Source organism: Pogona vitticeps, chromosome 2, assembly GCF_051106095.1.
Source record: "Pogona vitticeps strain Pit_001003342236 chromosome 2, PviZW2.1, whole genome shotgun sequence".
In the NCBI taxonomy this organism is placed as follows: domain Eukaryota; kingdom Metazoa; phylum Chordata; class Lepidosauria; order Squamata; family Agamidae; genus Pogona; species Pogona vitticeps.
Genome location: NC_135784.1, coordinates 27,368,888 through 27,375,650, shown reverse-complemented (window position 1 = coordinate 27,375,650; position 6,763 = coordinate 27,368,888). Strand labels below are relative to the sequence as shown.

Below are 6,763 nucleotides of genomic sequence, written 5' to 3'. Positions count from 1 at the left end.
GCTTGAGAATTTGATTCCCCACTGTGTCTTCATGAGAGGGGCTGGATTCGATCCACAGGTTCCCTTCCAGCTCTGCAGTTCTAAGATGATGATGATGATGATGATGATGATGATGACCTATACTTGCATTCCAGATTCTAGAAAGAACATGCCTCTCCCACCCTCCTTTTTTTTTCCACAGCACCACTGGCCAAACACTGGCTGTTTCTTCCCACCACAGTGCAGAAACCAAGCCATTTTCCGAATAAGGAGAGGTCCTCAGCTACCTTTCACAGATCTCCATGGCCTGTCGGCTTAAGGCCCCTTACCTTTCCTTAGCAAACCTTGAAAATATTCTGGAGTAGAATAATGTGCAGTACATTATAAGAGGGCAAGGATGGGCAACTTCACAGAGTCTGCCCCCCCCCCCCAGTTTTATATCTCATGGAGGCCTACTGCAGGCCTCATCACCCTCTGCTGATGAACCCAGAAGTGACCAGAGATCCACATTTGGCTTCAATCTCCCCCTCCCCCAACTCCAAGGGGTGTGTGGATGTGTCAGAAGATAGTTCAACATGATTTAAGTGTCAAAATTATACTTTCTGGAAGTGCCCAGAAGTGTGATTCTCCACTTTTTTGTGCCCCCTCACAGGCAGGGGTGGCACCTCTATGGTCCACACACACAGGTAATGGGAACCGTGGGGGGGGGGGTTCCAAAGGTTGCCCAAACACACACCCCTGAGATTCAGAAGACAACGCTCACAATGCCACAAAAGTGAGCACTGGGAGTTTTTCAAGAAAACGATCACATTATTTATGTTCATTAATGAAATTTTTATTTAATTTATATATCTCCCTGGGAGCCTGTAACATATATAGAACAGTATCTATGAATGTGAAGGCACAAAGCAGCCACAGAAAAACAATTTGTTTAAAAACGTCTTCAGTGTAACATCTCCCAGCATACCAGAGCTGTGAAAATTTACATTTCGAGTTGGGATTCTGGGAGCTACAGTCCAAAAACTAGCTTTCCCAGGCTGTGCAACAAGCCGGCATCAATTGAAAGTACACACGGAAAGGACAGTCCTTCCAGCCTAGTCAGGACGAAAGTAGGCAGCAGCCAACTTCTGCCTGATTTATCACAGTGTGGACAAGAATATCTTCAGGTCCTGGGAGAAACACCATCAGAAGTGGCTTCTCTTCCCCTCTCCTTGGTTTTTCATGACACACTGGGAGGGAGGAAAGGGGCAAGGAGTCTGTACACTACACCTCTAATCATCCTTAGGCAGTAAAGACAATGGTGAGAGAGGAAAGGAGTTATAGTCCAACATCTGGAGGATTAGAACACAGTCACCTCTTCACTAGAGGATGTACTCTTAGGAGACCACTCAGCAAGGAAAATAAGAATTTCTTTATAGTGAAACATAAAGTTTTACAAGTCCTATTCAAGGTTGAGCTGTGCCAGAGGAAGGTTACCTCTGGCTCTGAGGTCTACTCTAGCCTATGGGAGATTCCAGTCTGGTCCCACAGAGGATCCAGGACACGATGCCTCTCTCATCAAGGGTGAAGTGCCAATGAATGTTGGAAAGAGGTATCAGGATAGGGCCCCACCCCTTCTGACATTATCTGGCTTGCTGGATTCTTCCCAGGGAGGAATCTACCTCCAAACACACCAACGTCTGAGGGGGATGATGAAGAGAAAGTGGGCATAAGGCTGGTTGCTCAGCAAGTAGGCAAGATAAACAGAATTAGTTACGACCTCATTTACAGAGCCTTAGGTGTGAATTCTTCCATATCCAAAAGAAGGGGTAGAATCTCGCAAAATATGACTCGGTTAGCGTGAAAGTACAGAGCAAGGCTGCTGTATTGGCATCAAAAAACGCCAGCTCCCGAGCGCTGTAGTTCAGATACACCCGGATCCTTTGGGGTTCCCTGTTCAGAGACAGAGGAGGGTAATCTGGGGGGACAACAGCCCGGTACTGACCCTCCCACCTCCCAATGGCCCAAATTCCAGCTTTCGGACCAGGCTGGATATCTTTTTCCAGTTCCACATTATATTCCGACACACCCACAGCCCATGCGCCCTCCTTCTCCACATCAACGTCCCAGTAGCTTCTGCCAGAGTGTAACGATTTATGTCCCAGCACGCACTGCTGATGATGGAATTGCAGAGACCCTGCGGTCTGAGTCCGTGGCCCATCACTCAGTGTCAAACCTTTCTGGTCCTCAGATAGAGTGAGCTGAGAATTGGTGGTGATGGTATCCAGGGTCACATTTGCTGTCGGACAGAAATAAGGGTATCATTGAGCAGAACGTGCCATAGCTAAGGCGTTGCCCTTGTTCTACCAAAGCCTCCATCTGACTCTAGTAGCTGTTGGTTGTGACATGTCCTATGGATGGTCAGGAAGCCCCACACCATCCCTGTTTCTTCCAGAAACAAACAACGGGCTACAATTTCTGTAGCAAAGCAGCATTGGGCTGGTTTAAGCCTCTGTCAGAGTCAAGAACTGCTATAGGCACACAGAGTTCTGGACTATGTGGAAAGTCTATTTCAATAGCTTACTGTCTGAACTGGGGTGAAGGCTTTTCCTCCTACACCTGATATGCAATCACACCTTCTCCAAAGTAAATTCTTGCTTTCTCCTTCCCTGTCTGCAAGGTTCTAGGTGGGACTGTCATTCTAAGAGGGTTTATTCTTGTGCCAATAAACTAGCTTTGCTCCTGTTCATTATTGTATTTAAGAAATATAACTTCATTAAACCCTCCCTTAAAAACAACTAGTTGCAAGTCGGCAGTCTGTTACTTCAAAACTCACTTCAAAACCCTGTGCCATATGATTTACCTTTTCTCACTGAATATGCAGATGCCAGGGCAACTATGGAAGGAAGGAACGAGAATTAAAGGGAAGCCTAAAACACATATAAAACACAATAGCATCAATTCCAGGCAGAGTCTTACCACTGACTTTTTTCTGTGCCTCTGGATTTACTGCTCCAACCATAGTATTTTCCGATTATTAGATTAAAAAACTGTTGCCAACACATGTGGTATTTTGACCATGCTGGCTGGGGAGTATGGAAAGTAGTAGCCTTCCTCTTGGTCCCACTATCTTCATATTTGATGGGGACCCAGGAGAAGGCCTTCTCTGCTGCTGTTCGCAGACTTTTGGCACTCCCTCCCACAGGAGACCAGGCTGGCCCCTTCTTTGCTGTCCTTCCTGAAGCAGGCAAAGACCTTTCTCTTCAGGCAAGCTTTTCCCTGAGTGAATGTCTGACGAGTGGATTGTTGTGCCTTACTGCATTGAATCCGTTTTGGTGTTGCTTATTTTTTTGTTGGTATTGTATTCATTGATTCTTTTAGCATTGTATACTCACAGTGCCTAACTGAAATGCTCTCTTTTAATTGTTGTAAGCCGCCTTGGGTCCTTTTAAAGGAGAAATGCAGGTTAAAAAAAAAATAAATTTTAAAATATTGAAATAAATAAAAAAGGGACTTTTCTAAGATTCCTGGCCATGCGATCAAAGGACTTCTGGAGGTTGTCGCCTAAAAAACTAAAAATGTCCATATTCTGCCTCAAGGTGTATTTTGTGAGACAGGAGCCACATCTAAAAATGCTAACCCAGTGCTCCAGCATTAGAAAATTTTTGGAATTTAGACACAACTATTTTTCCACCGTGCGTTGTGGAAATGCAGGTATCTCCCCAACCCCTGTTCAGTCTGTAGGCCACCTCTGTCTTGTGGCACCTTGGAGACGAACAGGTTTTATTCGGCAAAAGCTTTCATGGGCTCCTGCCCATTCCATCAGCTGCCACCTGTTCAGGGAATGCAAGTCATGATAAAGGTGCAGGTGTAAATCACAGAGCCTTGCTCCCAAAGGGATCCCACCCTCTCCTGGTCAGAAAGACCTACAAGGATATGCCAATACCTCGGAATTTCTTCAAGAACTTCTGCAGAGCAGGATTGATATCTGAGAATTCCCAAACTTTCCATTTCAGTGAGGATGGGAAAACCAAAGGATTTTCAAACTTTCCTTTCTTACTCCTGGAGATAAAGGGAGACCAAGAGAGAGGGAAGGTGCATATCTTTAATCTTAGATAATCTTAGACCTGCAGAGCTGGAAGGGATCCTATAGATCATCAGGACCATCCCCTGTCAAGGAAAGCCAGTGGGGAATCAAACTCTAATGCCTAAACTGCCGAGCTCTTATTTCTCATCAGATATGTTAGCTATGAATAAAGGAAAATGGAACACCAGAAAGCAATGCAGAACAGTGACTCAGCCAGCAGCTTACTATTACTGAGATATATTTTAATTGAAGCTGCAAGGTCCTGGGGAAACTGCCGCTTGATTTATTTGCAACAGGAGTTGGCAAGGTGCATTTCTCCAGAACTTATGGAAAAAAAATTCCCATCAGCCCCCTTCACCACAGAAAAGCCCACTATAAGGAATGATGGGAGCTGCCATCCAACAAAACCTGGAAGGCCAGACTGCCTACAGGTCTTTAGCATCTGTTTACTTTCTGGGATCATCTGCCCAAAGCACTCCGTTTTATCCAGCTCCTTCCATCCATCTTCTCTCTCTCCTCCACCCTCCTGGATATACCTCCCATAGTATTTCCCTCCCAGATATTCACACCATCTCTTAAATAGATAACACCCTGAGCAGCCAGCCTAGGTGGCCTTGGGCAAGCTGCACAGTCCCAGGATGGCCCCAGAAAAATTTATTTATTTATTTATTTATTTATTTATTTATTTATTTATTTATTTATTTATTTATTTATTTATTTATTTATTCATTCATTTATTTATTTATTCATTCATTCATTCATTCATTCATTCATTCATCCATCCATCCATCCATCCATCCATCCATCCATCCATCCATCCATCCATCCATCCATTTATTTTATATCCCGCCTATCTAGTCGATAGACCACTCTAGGCGGCTTACAGCAAGGGATACAATAAAAACAGCAGAATTACATAAAGGAAAACTTACGACAATTGAGTTAGACATTAGGAAAGAAAAGAGGAGGGGGAACAGGAATTAACTAGAGGGGAAGGCCTGCCGAAACATCAATGTTTTTAGTTGCTTTTTGAAAATACCCAGCGAGGGGGCCGCGTGAATATCAGGGGGAAGGTTGTTCCAGAGGCGAGGAGCCACCGCCGAGAAGGCCTGATTTCTTGTCTTTTCCTTCCGGGCCTCCCTCGGCATTAGGCTCCTCAGCCTCACCTCCTGGCTCGCGCGAGTGACATGGGTAGATCTTGGTGGTAGAAGGCGTTCCGCCAAGTATTGAGGCCCTAAACCGTTTAGGGCTTTGTATACAAGCATCAACACTTTGAAGTCGATGCGGAATCGGATGGGTAGCCAATGCAATGCGGCCAGAGTGGGTGAAATGTGTTGGAATTTTTTCACCCCACTAAGAAGTCTGGCCGCCGCATTCTGCACCACCTGAAGTTTCCGCAGCAGTCTCAAAGGCAGCCCCACGTAGAGCGCATTACAGTAGTCTAATCTTGAGATTACGAGCGCATGCACCAAAGTGGTGAGTGCCCCAACATCGAGATAGGGCTGCAGCTGGGCAATCCGCCTAAGATGGTAGAAGGCGGTTCGGACCACCGACGCCACCTGGGACTCCATAGTGAGCGCCGGGTCGAGATGGATCCCCAAGCTGCGGACCCCATCCTTAGCAGGAAGGGTCACCCCCCCCAAAGGAGAGGGAGTTTCCCAAGCTCCCGACTGTGGGGGCGCCCACCCTTAGTACCTCCGTCTTGTCCGTGTTCAGCCTCAGCCTGTTCTCCTGCATCCATTGCAGTACGGTCCCCAGGCAGCGCTGGAGGGACAGAACGGCATCTCCTGAGGAAGGTGGAAATGAGATGTAGAGCTGAGTATCATCAGCGCACTGATGACACCGTGCTCCACACCCCCTGATGACCCCACCCAGCAGCCTCATATAGATGTTAAACAGCATTGGGGAGATGATCGACTCCTGTGGAACCCCACAATTGAGATTCCACGGGGCCAAGACGCTCTCCCCAAGCTGCACTCTCTGGGGACGGTCCTCCAAGAAGGGACGGAGCCAGGCCAGAGCAAGGCTCCCAATTCCCAACTCGAAGAGCCTCCCCAGGAGGATACCATGGTCAATGGTATCAAAGGCCGCTGAGATGTCGAGGAGGACCAGCAGGGACACGTTGCCCCTGTCGGCCTCTCTCAGTAGGTCATCACACAGGGCGACCAATGCCGTTTCTGTGCCGTGGTGCGGCCTGAAGCCCGACTGAAATGGATCCAGGGCATCTGTTTCGTCCAGGTACGCCTGAAGCTGGTCGGCCACCACCCTATAATTGCCAATTTCGTCCGCTGCCAAACTTGGTTTCTTCCTGATGGGCCTAATGAGTGTCTCCTTGAGAGCAGATGGAAATCTGCCCTCAAGGAAAGACCCATTAATTATTGCAGTGGCCCATTCCGTTGTCGTAGGCCTGGCTGCTTTGATTAGCCAGGCCGGACAGAGGTCCAGGGAGGAGGTGGTGGCACGACAGCGATCCAGCGCCCTGGCGACAGTGTCAGGCGTGACAGGCTGAAAGGAGTCTAAAATTGCCGAAGGGAAAGGTAAAGCACATCTGGGTAGTTTCTACCTGAAAAACCTTCAAAAGAGTTTGCCATGTCAGAAATGACTCGACAGCACATGATTATCATTCATAAATAAATAAATAAATAAATAAATAAATAAATAAATAAATAAATAAATAAATAAATAAATAAATAAATACAGTGTCTCCTAATAAGTGAC

At 46.7% G+C, this 6,763-nt stretch overlaps 1 long non-coding RNA gene across 1 annotated transcript; it reads right to left on the bottom strand.

Annotated features, from left to right (window-relative positions):
• Positions 1–2,235: 2,235 nt before the first annotated feature.
• Positions 2,236–4,016, bottom strand: LOC144587557 (uncharacterized). Its single transcript, XR_013542702.1, has 3 exons — positions 3,905–4,016; positions 2,822–2,888; positions 2,236–2,257 (listed from the first exon to the last, which is right to left on the bottom strand). It is a non-coding gene; the product is annotated as an uncharacterized LOC144587557 (long non-coding RNA).
• Positions 4,017–6,763: the final 2,747 nt, after the last annotated feature.